The 17,812-nt window shown below is 37.1% G+C and overlaps 1 protein-coding gene and 1 pseudogene across 8 annotated transcripts in view; both read right to left on the reverse strand.

The window, feature by feature from the left end:
- SIK3 (SIK family kinase 3) overlaps nt 1-17,812 on the reverse strand; it is a 254,200-nt gene that overhangs the window by 182,378 nt on the left and 54,010 nt on the right. The gene's annotated exons all lie outside the window — the stretch shown is intronic.
- Nucleotides 425-11,788, reverse strand: LOC112135415 (small ribosomal subunit protein eS27-like; annotated as a pseudogene).

A 17,812-nucleotide genomic window follows, 5' to 3' on the forward strand; every position in this document is an offset into this window, starting at 1 on the left:
TACATATTAATAAATGACTGAATGGGCATACCTCTGCCACAAGCCTTACATGGACAATGAAGAGAAGGCTGGTGCTGGCAATTTAGTGGTCTAGTGTCTACCAGCTCTCCAGCTGCTAAGCTGTCCCTTTCATCAATCTAAAATGAGTCATCATTGTTTCACCCGTCTAAAGGGCAAGGCAAAAACAGTGAAATTAAGAAACTCCATGGAAAAAAGAATGGAGAAAATAAAGCCAGAGATGTCATTAAATGTAATACAAGTAAGGGGGTAAAAACATATTATTCAAGGAATTTCTAGGGCTAATGGAAAGCTACTTCTTACGGAAAACTTGGAAAATACTACCAACGTAATTTTGTTTCAGAACACAAGAATTTTTTCTAAAAAGTTGTGTTTATAAGCTCATGCATATTCATAAAGTGATTCATTTGGTAGGAACATACAGTCATCCAGATGCGATGAAAAAGCAACAGCTTTAAATGCTCAATCTACCCATCAGACTTAAAGGTTATAGTAGCATTTCTTGAAAACACATTAGTCATCTCTGCTCTAACTATACATCTCTGTAGAGAAAACATGGAAAACAGGGTTGACTGGTAGTATACAAGTTTGTTACTGCTGATCGTTAGAAAAGTCAAACCACATTCAAAAACAATATGGAACACTATTAATATCTGCATGTTTCATCATCCTGTAAATTTCACATCCTAGACCATAAGCATTACAAACAACTTTCAGGGAAGGCTGTTTTCTTTTTTTTTCTTTTTTTGTATCTGTTTGTTTGTTTGTTTGAGATGGAATTTCACTCTTGTTGCCCAGGCTGGAGTGCAATGGTGCAATCTCGGCTCACTGCCACCTCCACCTTCCAGGTTCAAGCAATCCTCCTGTCTCAGCCTCCCGAGTAGCTGGGATTACACACGCCCGCCACCACGCCCAGCTAATTTTTGTATTTTTTTTTAGTAGAGATGGGGTTTCGCCATGTTGGCCAGGCTGGTCCTGAACTCCTGACCTCAGGTGATCCACCTGCCTCAGCCTCCAAAAGTGCTGGGATTACAGACGTCAGCCACTGAGCCCAGCCTAGGGAAGGCTGTTTTCTAAAACTGACTCCCCCCACCCATCTTCAGCGTCTGAGTAAGTGATGAGACAATGGGACGATAAAGCAATGGGTCAACAATGGCAACCAAATTATAGCAAAACCAAGTAAATTGATCTTGTAATTGATGAGTAGTCTACCCAAAGTTTTAAGTAATTCTCCTCTCACTTCGTTCAAGACAATGCATTATGCATGTGCAGCCTACATACAGAAGATGCTTTTCATTACTGGTAACAATATTAACTAAAATTTGCAGAATATTTATTTTAAAAGGACTTTTATTATTACTACTACTACTGTTAATACTATTACTACCGCTACTACCACCTCCCTTTAGAAAAGAGCTCAAGATCAGAGGAGGGAAACAACTTGCTTAAAATTATATGAACACTAAGAAACAATGGTAGGACTCAAATTCAATTCCTATGACTCCAAAATCCGTGACTTTTTTCTTAAAGTTAAATCCTTTTTTTATTTTTCAGCATGAAACCCTTCATTCATTCACTCTTACCTTCATCTACTCAAGAAATATTTATTAAACACCTACTACATGCCAGATGCTAATCTCAAGCCCTCAGGAAACAATTAAGAGTACACAGTTCCTGCTCTAGGCGGTAGAAAGCATGTGTTACAATCTAGTATAATAGGGACAGCTTAACAACAACAACAAAAGTACACCAATGTAGGAGGTAGCAAAAAGAAGTAGGTACATGGCACAATGGGAACACAGACGAGGAAGCCCTTAACTCTTCCTATAGAGGGCTTCCCTTCCATAGGAGGTTTGATGTTACCTGAATCTTAGGATGTGAAAGAAATCTGGCAAATGGATAGAAGAAAGAAGCATGTCAGGCAAAAAAAACATGAGCAAAAGCATAAAGGCCTGAAAAACAATTCTAATATATTGAGGAAACTCGCTCAGCATGACTGGGAGCCAGATCAGGCACGGCCAGGGATAAATCATGAACATAGCCTGGAGGAAGGAAATCAAGACCAGGCTCATGGGTGCCATGCTACAGAGAATAGGCTTTATTTTACAGGAGACAGAAGACAGTGATGGTGAGAAACATGCTGACATGCATGCATTAAAATGACAACTGGGCCAGGCATGGTGGCTCATACCTGTAATCCCAGCATTTTGTATATTTTGTTTTGTTTTTGAGATGGAATCTCGCTTTATCGCCAAGGCTGGATGGAGTGCAGTGGTGTGATCTCGGCTCTCTGCAACTTCCGCCTCCTGGGTTCAAGTGATTCTCCCGCCTCAGCCTCCTGAGTAGCTGAAATTACAGGCACCCACCACTACGCCCGGCTAATTTTTGTATTTTTAGTGGAGACAAGGTTTCACCATGCTGGCCAGGCTGGTCTCGAACTCTTGACCTCAAGTGATCCGCCCACCTTGGTCTCCCAAAGTGCTGGGATTACAGGTGTGACCCACTGTGCCCAGCCTATCCCAGCACTTTGGAAGGCCGATGCAGGTGGATCACTTGAGCTCAGGAGTTTGAGACTAGCCTGGGCAACATGGTGAAACCCTGGATCTACAAAAAATTAGCTGGGCATGGTGGCAAGCACCTACAGTCCCAGCTACTTAGGAGGCTGAGGTGGAAGGATGAATTGAACCCAGCAGGCAGAGGCTGCAGGGAGCCAAGACTGCACCACTGCACTCCAGCCTGAGCAACAGAGCCAGATCCTGTCTCAAAAATAAAATTAAAAATTAAAAATTAAAAGACAAACTGGTTTTAATGTGAAGGATGAAACTGAGGGATGGAACTAGGTCAGAAATGGGCATATCAGTTAAGACACCAATGCAGTAGTACAAAAAATATGAGGGCCTAAATTAAGGCAGTGAAAAGGGAAGGTAACAAATTAGAGAGCTATTTTGGAAGCAGAATCTTAAAATGTAATGATTGACAAGTGGTACACAAAATTCAAGGAGACATCTAGGCTAACTCCCAAACTTCCGGCTTCTACCACTGGGTGGGTCATACTGCCATCAGTGGCGATGAAGTTGGTGTGGTTGGATAATGAGTTTCAGTTTTGGATAAGGGAGTTACATTTGTGATGGCTATGTGGCATAAGGTAAAAATATCTAGTATGGTGTTAGAACTGGTTCCCAAAACTCAGCAGAGATATGGGATTTAGGAGTCATTATGATGTAAACTGTAGTTGAAGACAAGGGGCTGGTTCTGATCAGCTCAAAGAAGAATATACATAGAGAGAATAGGGAGAGCACAGAACCTAAGGAAACCCAGATATCTAAGGAGTAAAGAGAAACAATTTTGGAAAGCTGAGAACAGAGTTGTAGGAGGAGAGTCAAGAAAAAGTGTTTGGAAACCTTGAGTAAAGGTGAGTAACATGAACATTTATTTTCCTAGAGAAAGGAGAAATGTAAGAATATAAAAGGGGCACAAATCAAAACTACATTTCTGCAAAGTATTTTGGCAATGTATAGTTAACAAAGGCCTCTAAGATGCCCACGCCATGACACAGTAATTCTACATCTAAGAATGTATTATAAGGAAGGAATCAGAAATCCTGACAGAGGTTTACATACAAAAATGTTTCTCACAGCATTATTTATAATAGCAACAAAATGGAAGTACTTTAAACATACAAAAGGAATGGTTAATTACTGTACATCCATACAACAAAGATTATGAGCTATTTAAAATTTATATTCATGGATAATTTTAAGTGATAAAAATACTCATGATATTGAGTATTGTGAAAAAAGCAAGACACAACTGCATATTCAGTTAACTATATAATATAAAAATGCACAGGGCAAAAAAATGTATAAAATACAACAAAATGTTACTGGAAGTTATATACAGTTATTGAGATCACATGTGGTTTTTTTCTGCTTTAGCCTTTTTTCCTGCATTTACTAAATTTAATGATATTATTTTTTCCTTTAAAAAAATTTGTTTTAAGACACAGTCTCATTCCCGTTGCCCAGGCTGGTGTGCAGTGGCAGGATCACGGCTCACTGCAGCCTCGACTTTCCAGGCTCAGGTGATCCTCCCACCTCAACCTCGCAAAGTACTAGGATTACAGGTGTGTGCCAGTGCACCTGGGCTTTTTAAAAATTAAACTCTATTTTGAGATATCTCACTGTGGTTTTAACTTGCAGTTCCCTAATGGCTAATGATGTTGAACATCTCTTCATGGGGTTACATGCCATCTGTATATCCTCTTCAGTGAAATGTTCCTTAACATCTTTTGCCGTTTTCTAATTGGATTACTTGGGGTTTTTTAATATTGAGTTTGGAGTTATTTATATACTCTAGATCGTAGTCTTTTACTGGATATGTGGTTCAAAAATATTTTCTCCCAGTCTGTAGTTTGCCTTTTCAGCCTTTTAACATGGTCTTTAGCAGACCAAAACGTTTTAGTTTTTATGAAGTCCAGCTTACCAATTTTTCCTTTTCTAGATCATACTTTTGGTGTCAAGTCTCAGAACTCTTTGCCTAGCTCTATATCTTAAAGATTTTCTCCTGTTATTTTCTAAAATTTTTTTTAGTGTAATGTTTTACATTTAAGTCCACGATCCATTCTCAGTTAATTTTTTTATAAGGTGTGAAGTTTAGGTCAGATTTTTTCTTTTTTCCTTTTTTTTTTGGTCTTATAGCTGTCCAGTTGCTCCAGCACCATTTATTTAAAACGCTACCCTTCCTGCACTGAATTGCTTCTGCATCTTTATCAAAAATCAGTTGGGAAATGGCTAATGAATACAGCATTTTATTTTATTTTATTTTATTTTAATTTTATTTATTTATTTGAGACAGAGTTTTGCTCTTGTTGCCCAGGCTGAAGTGCAATGGCGCGATCTTGGCTCACTGCAACCTCCACTGCCCAGGTTCAAGGGATTCTCCTGCCTCAGCCTCCCAAGTAGCTGGGATTACTGGCATGTACCACCACACCCGGCTAATTTTTTTTTTTTTTTTTTTTGTATATTTAGTAGAGACGGGGTTTCACCATGTTGCTCAGGCTGGTTTCAAATGCCTGACCTCAGGTGATCCACCCGCTAGGCCTCCCCAAGTGCTGGGATTACAGGCGTGAACCACCGCACCAGGCCAGCATTTATTTTTTAAGTGATGATCATGTTCTGGAATTAAATGATGGTGAATGTTATACAACTTTGTAAATATAATAAAAAACCACTAAATTTTACAGGTATGTAAGTTATATCTCAATTTAAAAATTTACTGAGGATATCTGTATAGGTCTCTATTCTGTTATTCCTGCTTTTCTATTCTGTTTCATTGATCTTTGGTCTATCCTTCTACCAATATTACACAATCTTGATTACTGGAGCTACACAATAAGTCTTGAAATCAGGTAGAGTGATTCCTCCAATTTTTTTATTCAGTTTAGCTATTCTAGTTTCCTTGTATTTCCACATACAATTGATAATAATCTTGCCTATATCTACAAAAAATCTTCCTGGGCTTTTGATAAAAATTACATTAAACTTGCAGATTAATTTGAGGAGAACTGACATCTTTACTATGTTGAGTCTTCCAATCAATGAACACAGTATCTCTCACTATTTTGGTCTTTGATTTCTTTCATCAGCATTTTGCAGTTTTCAGTATACCAGCAAGTCCTATATGTTTTGTTAGATACATGCTCAAGTATTTCTTTTGATTGAACTGTTATAAATGGTATTGCATGTATTTCCATGTGTTCACTGCTAATATATAAAAATGCAATTGATTTTTGTTTTTTTTGTTTTTGTTTTGCCTTGTTTAGAGACAAGGTCTTGCTCTGTTGCCCAGGCTCCTGGCTAGAGTCCAGTGGCATGATCATAGCTCACTACAACCTCAAACTCCCGGGCTCAAGCAATCCTCCTACCTCAGCCTCCCGAGTAGCTGGGACTATGACACCCATCACCACACCCAGCTTTTCTTTTTTTTTTTTTTTTTTAAAAAGATAGGTTCTCACTATGTTGCCCGTAATGTTTATGAGATTAAGTTCATCTTTGTTATCTGAGTAGTATTTTATTGTATGAATATACCACCATTTATTTATCTGTTGGTTATTTCCAGTTTTGGGCTATAATCCAAAATGCTTTTTTCAAACAATAGGCTATATATCATTAATGTCCATTTATCAGCAGTATAAAATATCTTACCATAAATATTAATAAAAGCATTCATATATAAAATATAGATATTTCAAACCCTACAGAGGGCCTTTTAATGATTAAATATTTTGTCCTTACAAAAAGGTCAAGGTAATTACACCCATGAGGTTAACTTGGCTTAGTGCAGGACTCAAAATAAGGCTTCTCCTGCCATCTCTCTCCATTTGTAGAATGTGAAATTCTTTAAAATGCATCCTATATTAGGAATACTATAGCTGTGCACTGGTGTTTGTTCTCTTCTTTAAACTCGGGACCGTATATATCCGCTCAAATTGCCCAAGTATACATATGTTGCACTCCATCAAGTGTCAGGCCACATTCTATCAGCACAGCGTGACTGCCTGTCAGTAACAATATAAGTGAGCTCTATTTGGATCCCTCTTACCCTACCTTTTATATTTATGATAGCATTATCATAAAACTCCAATATTCTTCAATAACTTACATGTTTGTTGTAGGATAAAATTATTACCCTCAATGAACTATATTAAAATATAGAAAAAATAGCTGGGTGCGGTGGCTCACGCCTGTAATCCCAGCACTTTGGGAGGCCGAGGCGGGCGGATCACGAGGTCAGGAGATCAAGACCATCCTGGCTAACTCGGTGAAACCTCATCTCTACCAAAAATACAAAAAAAAAAAAAAAAATTAGCCAGGCGTGGTGGCGGGCGCCTGTAGTCCCAGCTACTCAGGAGGCTGAGGCAGGAGAATGGCGTGAAGCCAGGAGGCGGAGCTTGCAGTGAGCCGAGATTGCGCCACTGCACTCCAGTCTGGGGGAAAAGAGCGAGACTCCGTCTAAAAAAAAAAAAAGAAAAGAAAAGAAAAAATTTTCAGATTTGAAGAAAAAAATCTGATAATGGATATAAGAAGATTGAGTAGGCTCAAGGCAAATTATTAATTAGTATTAGAAACCAACACCAACTGGTTCTTCAATCATTATCAAACACATTGATAACAGTATATGAAATGAAGGAATCTCACATAAATAAATAATGTAATAGCCATTTGTCACTGGAGGTCACCTTTTATGACAAGAAAAATAATCCCATGTTCTTCATATGTTTAATGAAGTTAAGTTTTATAAAACAGATTTATAATCCCTGCCATGTATCATTCTGGGGGAGAAAAAAACAGTAAGCACAAAAAGAAAGCCTAAGATTATGGACAGAAAAAAAATTCAAAGAAAACTTAAATCTAACAACAAAAATACCATAGCACTGTATAAGTTATTACATAGAACATGAAGAACTAGTATACATGCCAGAGGAAAAGCTTGTTAAATCCTACACTACTAACACTATAACTATATTGAATAAACATACTGCCACTTAAATATAATTAGCACCATTATTTGAAAACAGAGACAAGAGAAAAGCATCTATAAGACTTGAATGATAAAAGCTGAAATTATGTGAAATCCTTATACTTCAGGCAAGGACATGAATGCTAAAGATCTCAAATTTTCTCAGTGACATGCAACTAAATGAAAGTAAAGATAAGGTTTATCTGTAAAACACGATGCACAATTGGAAAGGAGAAATTAAGTATTTAGATCACCTTTTAGCATGCCCTCAAGTAAGTTGGCCAAAACATAATGAGATCAGTACTGGTGGTTAAGAAAAGAATAACACCAAAAACTTCAGAAAAAGTGGGTCTTATAAAGGCTGTTTCCTAAATGTAGTAATTATGTATAAGTAATCATGCCATGCTCCACAGACAAGCAAGAGATATTAAGAAGATGCCAGCATGATTCCAATTATCAATTGTATTAAGGCATGGTCTTTACATTTCAAACTTTACAGAGTTACCTGTAATTATACAGTAAGTTCCAGAATCTCCTCTTTCATTTATGAATCTGTTCGCTATCCAAAGGCAAGTTCTATTATAAATAGTCAATTAAGGCCCAAAAAAACCAAACTTATTTTTTGCTTTTGGTTAATAAGAAATTCCTTTAGCTTAACTGTAACATGGCTACAGCAATTAGTGTATCTTGCTAATATTTTTAATAACTTTGCAACATAAGGTTGTGATGTTACCATGTTTTACAACTGCAAATAATGCAATGATAAAACTGAAAGTTTTGAACTGAACTTTTTTATCCGAGTAATATTTTATTGTATGAATATAACACCATTTATTTATCTCTTGGTTGTTTCCAGTTTTGGGCTATAATCCAAAATGCTTTTTTCAGACAATAGGCTATATATCATTAATGTCCATTTATCAGCAGTATAAAATATCTTACCATAAATATTAATAAAAGAGGCAGTATAAACAAAATCTGTTTATTTTAAAACTTTGAATAAAAGGCAGAGATAGGCAATGAGGAAATGAGGAATTTTTTAATGATGCAGATAATATGTTCTAAAATATAATGAAGACCTAAATTAGCTGAGAAATGTGTTCAACAGTCACTCCAAACTAAGTATGAATTAATGATCCTATCAACTCATTAATTCTATTAAATCTATTAATGATTATATTAAACATTAATGATTCTATTTGCAAATTAAAATTTCCTGCTATTCCATTTTAAAGCTTTGGCTATCCCCCATCTGTGATTTTTGCACTGGTTATTTTAACTTAATGTCTCTCAGTTCTTTTCATTTGTAAAATGGAGATAAAAGTAACTACCTACATTACAGGGCTATTGTCACCCAGGCTGGAATGCAGTGATATGATCATAGCTTACTGTAACCTTGAGCTCCTAGGCTCAAGCGGTCCTCCCACCTTAGCCTCCAGAGTAGCTGGGACTACAGGTGCATGCCACCATGCTCGGCTAATTGTTTTAATTTTTTTTTTTAATCCAAAATGTGTTTATTGAGATGGTTTCCCACTCATCTTGATTCAGAGTGCTTTTAGTGCTGCTTCCTCCTGAAGGAACATCCTTCTGTAAGCCTTGCTTTTCCTCCTGTAGGCTGGCAGAGGACAGCGGAGCAGTCAACACACAAAACTACCATTTGTGCACGGCTAAAGACCGTGGTGATTTTATAGCATCCTGGGCATTTCACATCCATGAAGTAGGAACTGGGGCTCTATACCAGGCGTTTCTTCTTGTGTTTCCTCTTCTCCTCTTCTGGAGAGGGATGAAGGAGATCCTTTGCGATAGGCATGTTCTCGTGTGGGTAGGTCGTCACCGCCAGAAAGGTTAATTTTTTTTTTTTTTATAGTCAAGGTGTTACTTTGTCACCCAGGCTTGTCTTGAAACTCCTGGCTTCAAGCAATCCTTTCATCTCAGCCTCCCAAAATGTTGGGATTGCAGGTGTGAGCCAACGTGCCCAGCCAAAAATAAAATTAAAAAAAAAAAATAACGTAGGTAGTTTCTCATAGTAATGTAAAGAATATGTAACCTGTGTTTTCCTGAAAGTTGAGGAAAAGCTGAGGCAGCTAATGGGCTCATACAAAGGTCTGGAAGACCCATTCTGACTACCTAAAGGAGAGTCAGCATTCTGACTGTGCTTATAGAAGAGTCAGAACTCCTGAAGAAAGAAGCCTTAAAATCCAAGGTAGTAATCATCATGGGAAATATTTTAGGAAATAACTTAAGGTTTGTATTTTCCCCTAAAATTGTTAGAAGAAAAGAAATGAAGATCTACATATATGCTCTCTTAGAGCTGAGAATAGCTTCTATAAAGCAGAATTTTAGACTTCTCTCCCCAAAGGAAAATAGGTATATTTATTGTAATTATTCTATCACAGTCAACTTGTGTTAACATATCATTAATTCTTCCAGAACTGTTACATGTCACCAAATCAAAGCCAGTGTGAAAAATATATTAAATGACTCTTTGGCAAAATATGGTCTCCAATGGGGCAATGAAAAACATGAAATAACTCAGATGAAAGTTGGGATAGTATATAAAAATACGCAGATTCTTTTTCAATGGGAAACCTCTAATTCATTAAGAAATAAATCCCTTAAAGGAAAGCCAATACCATATCAATCAATCAATTCATTTCTAATGTAAGAGTGGGTACAACAAAATTTAAATGTGTTTTATACAATACTAATTAGTCATGCAAGATCTTAACATTTTGCTTGTTTGCCTGCCCCCATAGCTAACTACTATACATCACTTGTTTCTATCTTTAAAATATTTGATCATGGAAATTAAGCCTAAGAATATTGGGGGGTTTTTTCCCCATAAAAAACTACTCAAGGTAAGTATTATTCTAGGAAAATTGTGGTGCCTGGTCTTCATCCAGAATCTTGGTTGTGTCTGTTGCAAAGGAGGGAAAAACTGCTTTTTCAAGGCCATAGCAAACACAGCATGACGTGAAAAATCTAAAAGATTCTGAGAGTTAGGAAATCTTCTAAAGGATCCTCTCGCCATTTAAGAGGCAGGAAAACTTCCCAAGGTAAACCCAGGGAAAAATCAAGAGTCTCTGTAAAATATATAGCAATATAATAAATTCACAACAGCCCTTGCCTTCAAGCAGCATACATTAACAATAAAAGTCAACTACAAGAGATATCAGAAAGCAAAACAAGACTAATTGCCACATGACTCAGAGACAATTAGGCTATTTCAGTTCAAAGGAGGGAATGATCATCATGAGCTAGAATAGCTGAGAAAGCTTCACTAAGGCTGAGAAGCAACTTAAGCTGTCAGGAATAGGTGTTGGTACTGAGGATGGGGCAGCTCACTCCGGCCCCACGTTTAGACTCCTGTCTTCATCGTCCTGACTCTTGAAGAAGGATATGGCAAAGGATGTGAATCTGACAGCTTTTAACAACATAGGGCAACTAGCTTTGAATTTGCCTCCTGTGTAAATGGGGTGATTGCCCTAGATAAAGAAACAGTTTCCAAGGCAGAAAAAAAGAGATGATAATCCAGCAGAAGAAGAAAAACACACACACACAAAAACCAACAGAACCACCACAAAGCCAAGTGATTCAAACACCCGACCCTGGTTTCCTTGCCGAGAAACAAGTTAATTCCTATGCTAAGCACCTTTCCTCTGTTTTCACATTTCTTCTGTTTTCAAATGCTGAATTCAACAAGAAATCATAAAATCATACCACTTTAGTAGTTCTGAAAAGTCTTATAATGTCTCTTTTTTGTTGTGTACTCTGGGGTGGAAAACTCTTTTGTCTTATTCCTGAATCAAGAAAGTAGAAACCTTTGCCAGAATCATTTGCACCAGATAAGTGAATTTGCATATCAGACCATATTTTTAAAAGCAGAAACATCCTGTATAGAGACTCTCCTTATAGAATGACTGACCTGCCTTGGCCTAAAGAAGCCAAGGCTTCTCCCCCTCTTCCAAGCACAATCTTCCTGTTTTCTCAGCCTCATCTGAACCCGCTCAACCAAACAAAGAACCACTCAAACAAAATTTCACAGAATACCAACTTTAATAATTTCTAGCCAAATCAACAAAAACTGTGGCTCTGGCCTAGAATAAACTGCTACAAGATACTGTTTATTTTTTTGAGACAGAGTCTCACTCTGTCTCCCAGGCTGGAGTGCAGTGGTGCAATCTCGGCTCACCACAGCCTCTGCCTCCCAGGTTCAAGCGATTCTCCTGCCTCAGCCTCCGGAGTAGCTGGGATTACAGGCACCCGCCACCACGCCCGGCTAATTTTTGTATTTTCGGTAGAGATGAGGTTTCACCATGTTGGCCAGGCTGGTCTCGAACTCCTGACCTCAGGTGATCCTCCTCGGCCTCTCAAAGTGTTGGGATTACAAGTGTGAGCCACCGCACCTGGCCGCTACAAGATTCTTTATTTGCAATGACTCTCCTCTTCTCTTACCTTTGTTAATAATCACTCATTTCTTCCCCACAGATGCATCAAAGCTAAGATTCTTCGAAATATCCCCTATGCGGCTGGGCGCAGTGGCTCATGCCTGTAATCCCAGCACTTTGGGAGGCCGAGGCGGGCATATCATCTGAGGTCAGGAGATCAAGACCATCCTGGCCAAAATGGTGAAACCCCATCTCTACTAAAAATACAAAAATTAGCCAGGCATGGTGGTGTGTGCCTCTAATCCCAGCTACTCGGGAGGCTGAGGCAGGAGAATTGTTTGAACTCGGGAGGCGGAGGCTGCAGTGAGCTGAGATTGTGCCACTGCATTCCAGCCTGGGCGACGGAGTGAGACTCCATCACAAAAAACAAAAGAAAAAGAAATATCGCACATTCATGGAGCATCTTTAGATCAGAATCACCTCGGCTCTACGTTGAGACTACTGTAATTCTTGGCACAAAGACAGAAAAAGTTGACTCAAGGCTGTCATTTAAAAGAAAAAGCATAATTAATAAACCTTATTTGATAAATAAAAAGATACCTATGTCTTCATATTACAAACACCGAAAATAAAGCTCAACAATGAAAAAATATATTTTTTTTAATTGTGTTTGTTTGTAGAGGTGAGGTCTCGCTATGTTGCCCTGGTCTTGAACTCACTTAAGTGATCCTCCCACTTCAGCCTCCCATAGTGCTGGGATTACAGGCGTAAACCACCATGCCTGGCAAGAAAATGTTCAGAACAAACCCTACAATTAACTGAGTTCATGACAGACTTGTTACTAATGTATGATGTTTGCAGTGTATAAATGGTGCAATGTACACTACAATTCTCACTGCATATTATAAACAGACATGTTACTATGAAGTTGAGGGAGGGGAAGAAAACAGACTTAATGTTTTAGCTGACTAAAATCAAAAGGTCCACATTCAAAAGACATATTTTTTAAAAAGAGATTAGGAGTTAATTTTATGTTAAGTAAAACCTATTGTATCATAAGTAACATCTGTTGGGCACTTAGTATGTAGTAGGTACTACAGCTAAGTGCTTTACATGATCATCTGATTTAATCCTCACATAGACACTAAAGAAGTAGTTCTATTATTTTACAAAGAAGAAAACTACGGTTTAGAACTGTTAAGAAACTTGCCCAAACTGCTAATAAATGAAGAAGCTGAAACTCCCATCCAGGTTTTCCTGACTCCAAAGCCTGGACTCACTACTATTTCTTCAACAAGGATAGCAGCAGGTTCTAGTGTATAAATAAAATCAACACAGTGACTAAACACATTTCCCCACACACTCATCTCTACCACTCCCACAGCCCACCCGAACTCTAGCTAATTGTTCTTAGTCACCGAAAACATTACATAGCTAGATAAATGATCAATGTCAGCTTTGAAAAGGGGAAAAGAAAGTGCCTGATGAGCTTGAGCCACAGATGATGGGCCCTCTTTTTCAAAGCCTTGTCTGCTCATTTGTTCATTCAAATCTCACTGAGCACCTATCATAGCAAACAGTACTGTGTAGTGATAAAGAGCAGAAGAATGCTTAGGTTCAAATCCTGGCTCCATCACTAACTGAGCATGTGACTGAGTAAGTTACTCTACTTCTTAACTACATTAATTATCTAAAGCACTTAGAACTGCGCTCGTCATTTATTATAGTAAACAATAAATGTTAGCTGATATTATTACTCTGTTAATAATGTTACTAGGCAATAGTTAAGCTACAAGCTTCTGGGTGGTATGGCATGCTATTCCCTCTCTTCTGAAGCTCGAAATCTAAGACGTGTGCATAAATAACCACAAATAAATCTGTAAATAACACTATAGGTATTAGTACATAAATGCTACAGATGTGCCAAGGAAGAGATTACTTCTAGCTAAAGATATCAGGGAAGGTCTCATGGAAAAGGTGCACTTGAGCCAGACCATAATACAAAAAGCAGAGGAGAACATTCCACATACAGAATATAATCGTGGAATAGTAAATTGAGCTCAAGTGAAGACTTATCATGGAAGACTGGTGATGAATAAACCTGGGAATGTAGGTAAGATTAGGGACCAGATTATCCAGAAACTTAAAGATCCAAATAAAGAGTTCAAATAGAAATACTATCATCATATTTTCTTTTCTTTTTCATTGTATATATTTAAGGTATACAACACAATGTTTTTACATATTTATATATAGTGAAATGGGTACCATAGTCAAGCAAATTAATTTATCCATCACCTCACAGTTACCTGCCTCCTTTTTTTTTTTTAGCAAGGGCAACTAAAATCTACTCTCAACAAAAATCCCAGTACAATACAATATTATTAACTATAGTCCTCATGTTGTACATTGGATCTCCAGAATATCATATTTTAAAATGTAAGCTAGTATTAATATTGCTCAGAGTGAAATATACATATAAAAATGGAAAAAGAGAGAATTCAGATCTCCAGAATATCATATTTTAAAATGAAAAAAGAGAGAATTCCCCCAATTTGGGGGATAGCAGGAAGTATTGTAAGAGATGGGGAAAAAAATAGCAAAGCAAATCAGAGGAGATGTGGAAGAAAGCCAGGTTTCACAGGTAATGCATTTAGATAGACCAGCTTTCCTCAAACTGTGTGGTAGTCACAGAAATTTGAGAAAGGCTACATGCCCCACCCTCATCTAGCCCTTCAGGGATCCACAAGACACTGGTACTTCAAGACTTCTCAAATGACCTATAATTTTAAAAACTAATTTTGTCCACTCTATATATTCCCAAACTTATTTAATAAAAAAAAATCCTTTTCCTCCTAATATATTTAAGCAATGAGGGATACTAGTGTTCTACAAAACTCATTCTAGAAAACTTTGATGCTAAAATATATGAAAATAATTGGGAAAAGTATGATGCCATATGAGATGAGATGGGAGATGTCTTAACAGTTCTATAATCATTTTTCAGAAAGACTTTTCCAAGATCACAGACTACTCTGGAAGTCTAATTTTGTTTTTACCCTAAGAGGCAAGTAAACCAACTAAAGGAGTTCTATAAATGATTATCATGCTTTGTTTTCTATCTGGCAACACAATTTTTAAGACTAAACTCTGACAACAATACAATTTGAATTACTTCTGATTTCCTTGTCCAAAGATGCCCTAAGGATTTCACGAAGTATTTTCCTTTACTCATCAGAAAAGGAAACAGGTAGAGCCCGTTTATCCCTACTCTTTTATTCATGTCTTTTTCATCTTTTTCTCTCCAGTTTACCATTTTCCATTCTCTATTCTTCCATTCGTATGTAATTTTCCCTTTACTGGCCCACTTTTGTCCTATGTACTCATGTCCTCCTTATTTCTCCCAGCTCCCTGCTCAAATTATTATCTGGAGCCTGGGGACTGCCGTTATGACCAAAGAGCATGTTCAACTGCTAATAACTGACTTCGAGGGTTACAGAAGGCGCATGATATGCTATAGTTCCCCCATTTTTAGCCTACAGTAGACACTGCCCATTTTGCCAAAGCACTCTTTCTCACTAAACCCACAGTGCTCTCAACAGCTACTTCCAATCTCTGGAAGTTAAAACCTATTTGCAGACAGGTCCTATATGTTCTCATTTGTATTCTTTAGATCTATTGGCTGAAATGTGAAATACGCTAGTAAACACAATTCACAGGTAAGAAAGGAGGCACAATGGTTAAAGGCCAGAGTGTTGTCTCGCTGCACATCCACATGTGTCTGGTTCTTAAAAGTCAGTATCTGCATTAGAAGCGTTTGAGGAACAGTACAAGACTTTGCCAAAATACCAGTACAACCAGGAATCCTTGTATACTTAACACACATAAGGATAAATAAAAACAATGAGGATAAACTTCAAAACAACCTTGAGACATTTTATTTTCCAGGAGTCTTTCCTCCACACTGACTACCTGAATGTTTTCAGTAAGCATTTTGCTGTGGTTTCTGAGTTAGATTTCATCTAAATATGAGTAATCATCCTAATTAAGAAAAGCCAACTGGCTAAAATGCTAAAAGATCAAGCCCTCCCTTAAAATAATATCTTTCTCTGTTCAACTAAGAATGTGGAGTGCAACAGAGTGAAGGAAAATGTAAGACTCATTCAATGATGGCACATAACTAAACCAATTAAGATAAATTTTAAAAGTTGTTTACTTAGTAGCCGCCAAATTCTATAAGGAAAATAACTGTTGGTGCAATTATGCAGTTTTGTATCTCATTAGCTGCCACAGTGAAAGATTATGTATTGTGCAACAATGATATTTGTTGAACCAATAAAATCAAAAGCTACTGTCAGAAAGCTGCATTTATATACCTCTTAAATCAGTAAGCCTTTTTTCTTCTTTTAAAACCGAGATATGCTCACAAGAGTTCCCAAAACAGCTTCCATATTAAATTATAAATTATTGACTTGATGAGCTTCTCTAACCTGTGAAGTTGGAGAAACAGTAGTTTTTGATTCAGCAAAGGGCATTCCCACCATTCCGCCGAAGGTGCCATGAAACAACTCAATAGACTAAAGATGGGGAAAGCTTAATGACTGAAATAAAAACAGATAAAAAAGGAAACAGAGTAGTTTCTACACTGCAATTCACTTCTACTTTTTCCATCTCAACATTAAAACATATATATCATCTAAACAAAAACCCATTACCATATAAAAATAAGGTGGAAGTTCAATCTTCAGCCTGGATACTTATACTGTAGTCTCCCCACTCAATGAGGCTTAAGAGGCTTAAGCAAAGTTTTAAAAAAATACTGAAATCCATCTGATATTCAACACATGTAACTAAACAGTACAAGCACTACCATTTTACAAAACCAATTCTAGATGACATATTCGTAGGAGTTTCCAAAAAATGCCTGAACTCTTCATAATCCTGCTAAATATATTAACCATGCCTCAACATTGCGTGAATATAACAAAGCTTAGCTTCTGTATCATATCACTACTAAAATCAACATTCAACTGAACCGTTCAGCCATAGGGTTTCATGTCTAATTGGTTATTTAACCATATCTTGGCCTCCAAATCTAATTTATCTTTTCCCTGGTTCTGAACTTCAGTTATATTTTACAATCTCACTTTAGTTACTTTCTGTCAGCCATCTCAAATCCTGTGTGAAACAAAACACAGTATAAATGATGTTTTATTCACCTTTATGCCATTAACATTTAGTGCAGTACCTAGCACACAAGTTCTTCATTCATGTTTAACTGGCTTGAAGGCTACTGCCCCAGTATAGTTCTGGCTCAATAAAAACTTATGTCAAATGACCACAGCAAATATTAGTAATGTTCGTTTTGAGATGGATCAGAAGCCTCATTCCCTGAATTGATGTTCCTGATGATGATTTTGTCAATAAGCAAAGGAACGTAAAAGACTATTTTTAAAACTATTCTATTTCTTGAATCTTTTCAAAGGAAACAAATTTATCATTTCATGTTTACATAATAAATATTAAAATGCAAGTGAATGAAACAAATTTCCAAATTATAACTCCAATGCCATTATTTTTACTTACTTTTTTATTTTCACTTTCTAAACTTTTTGGGGGACAGGTGATAAAGAAAACTATGCTTCTAAAAAAGTTTAGTACTTATAAAAACCCATCTCAGTGATCATAGCAGACCTATACTATTCTTATTCTATACACAGCAAGGTATAGTATCTCTAAACTATAATTCCTGCTTAGACAAGATTAAGAGTTCCAGTGACTAAATTTTAATTATGATTCATTTAGACAAGCCAAGACATACCACTAAACAAAAAGTAAACTGCTGACTTAGAGATTTAATGACACAAAAACACAATAAAGCCTGCCAG

This window comes from Pongo abelii, chromosome 9, assembly GCF_028885655.2.
Source record: "Pongo abelii isolate AG06213 chromosome 9, NHGRI_mPonAbe1-v2.0_pri, whole genome shotgun sequence".
Taxonomy (NCBI): domain Eukaryota; kingdom Metazoa; phylum Chordata; class Mammalia; order Primates; family Hominidae; genus Pongo; species Pongo abelii.